At 39.9% G+C, this 2,500-nt stretch overlaps 1 protein-coding gene across 4 annotated transcripts in view; it reads right to left on the bottom strand.

Annotated features, from left to right (window-relative positions):
* LOC113812183 (glycine receptor subunit alpha-2) overlaps positions 1-2,500 on the bottom strand; it is a 249,732-nt gene that overhangs the window by 4,809 nt on the left and 242,423 nt on the right. The window lies entirely within an intron of this gene.

The raw sequence follows: 2,500 nt of genomic DNA, 5'->3' as shown, positions 1-2,500 counted from the left end.
TCAATAACATATACACTTGTTGGTACACACTTGTTGCATTTCCACGTATTGTACCATTGTTGCGTTATCACCCAGTGATACAATTGTACCCACTTGTTGCATATCCGAGTGTTGTATCATCGTTCCATGGTGCAACAGTGTCATTCAGTTTCTTCCTGACCGTATCCATGAGTGCAAATGTGCAGCTGGCTGCAGCCGCGTATATTTATATTCATGAACATAAAGTCAGTAAAAGGAAAAAAAAAGTCACGGCGTGGCCGCACACGACAAGACTGAACGTGCAACTGGACGATGCCACGCTCCCCGTCCACACGAGGAAGGTGTCATTCCTTTGATGTGACGGCAAGAGACCGACAAATGGCGTATCGAGCGGGTGTGTGTTTGTGTCATATTTTGACACACAACTGTGAAACGCTATCCCGTCCACACTGCTACGCAACGATGATACTATACGTGGAAATGCAGCAAATGTGTACATGCGTACCTCGGACATGTAAGCTTAAACAATTTCGTGAGTTACTGAAGCATTCGTTCCCGCTGATCAACTTCAACATTTTTATAACTTATATAATATTCACTTTTTTTTTCTTTTTTTTTAAATTCTTTTCTTTCTTTTTTTAAGATGATGCCTAGCCCTCAGAACTATATTCAAATATCGTATATATTTTTAACTGTCCTAAATGTAATGGTAGGTATATAGGATCGTCTACACGATGGTTCATACATAGAATACTTGAACATATGAGTAAATCTGTAAAGCCGCCATCTCCTTTGTAATTTAACGTGGGACGTCCGGGGTAATACCTTCACATGCGATCTCGTCACGTCCGGGGTTTGATGCTGGACGTTAAGGGCTTATGACGTCATCGTTTCTAGAGGCGGAGCCCATCACCTGGTCGAGAACAAGCTCGGCCCCCTTGCTTCAGCGCATGCGTGATAGCGTTACTTCCCCAGGGCCCCTCACTGAGCATTAGGTCTGATGCCAGGTAGAATTAATTGTTTTTAATTAATGCAGGAAATAAATAGCTAAACAGGCAACAGTCATCGGTGCTTATTATACTCTTACAACTTTCATATCTATTTGCAATCATACTTCACGAAAAAAAAAATTATAAGCTCATACAAAATGAAAACACCATGTAAATCTGCACCATTTCCAGTCGTAGACACTCTGTCCCGAAACAAATCCGTTGGCCTCAGCATATAGATTTATATGTTGTACTTACCCTATATAAGGTAAAACTCAAAGGAATTGTATGTTTAGATTATCCGTGAATATTATTTTGACTGTAGGTCTTTAAAATTCAAGTAGTTATCATATGATTGCATTCGGACAGTGATCGAAAACACTCATACCGCGCGAGCAGCGAGTTGCGATGAAAGCATATTTCTTATTATCAAGAGTCAAAATACCTTGCATGTATTCACTTGATATATTTGGGTAATTGTATTGCTGTTACTACATGTTCATTGTAACAGGCATTTAAAGACTGCATGCAGGGGAAAGTGAAAATATGCGGAGAATAAATATAAAGAAATATTGATGACTGAATATAGAGACAGAGAGGGAGAGGGAGAGGGAGAGAGAGAGAGAGAGAGAGAGAGAGAGAGAGAGAGAGAGAGAGAGAGAGAGAGAGACAAAGTCAAAACACTTAATTCCATTATTTGCAATGGTTCTCTTTTGTTCATAAACAGTAGCATTGTGCTTGTAATATAAAATAACTGAAGATAATATCAAGTTCATTCGTAGGGGAATTATGAAATAAATCAAATAAATTGGCCATATCATTAGAAATAGAGGTACATCGTTAGATGTCAATGACAATACAAAAGATGCTCCTTCAATTTCCTTTTGAAAGTAATTAGATGATATTCACCCTAAATGAATTTTTGAATGGATATGCTTAAGCCATTTTGGTTGAACTTTTAAAAACTTTCGTGTAGGGGTTATATAATCATATTCATTTCCGGGAGAGAGTGAATGAATGAGAGAGGGAGAGGGGGACAGAGAGGGATTGTGCAGTCATATTTATGGAAATGAAAATGGAGAGAGAGAAAGTAAGAGCAAGCGAGAAAGAGGGTTGGGAGGCAGGGAGAAAGAGAGAGAGAGAGAGAGACGTTAGATTTTAAACACGTTCTGGAAGTGATTCCCACAGCGCCGTGTCTAGACTGAAGTGTAGGATAGTTTCACCGCACTTTTTGCACCTGGCAGCGGCATACCAATCAGCAATCTGTGACGTCAATCTCTCAAACCAGGGACGTCCCGGGTTTGGAAAATAAGGAGATGACACCTTAAGAATGCCTACCTTTGAGGAGACCATCTTTCTCCGCTTCCCGCCATCATTCACAAACAGAAGACCATCCTTTCAATCACAGCGATCTCAAATTTCTCGACCTATTCATCCTACGATCCTTACACATCCACAAGATGAAACCCGAACTGAATAACAACACAGGCATTTAGTTATTTGCGGTATATATCAATCACTATAACGATCAT

The sequence above is a fragment of the Penaeus vannamei genome, chromosome 22, assembly GCF_042767895.1.
Source record: "Penaeus vannamei isolate JL-2024 chromosome 22, ASM4276789v1, whole genome shotgun sequence".
Classification (NCBI taxonomy): domain Eukaryota; kingdom Metazoa; phylum Arthropoda; class Malacostraca; order Decapoda; family Penaeidae; genus Penaeus; species Penaeus vannamei.
This window is presented reverse-complemented; position numbering and strand designations above follow the sequence as displayed.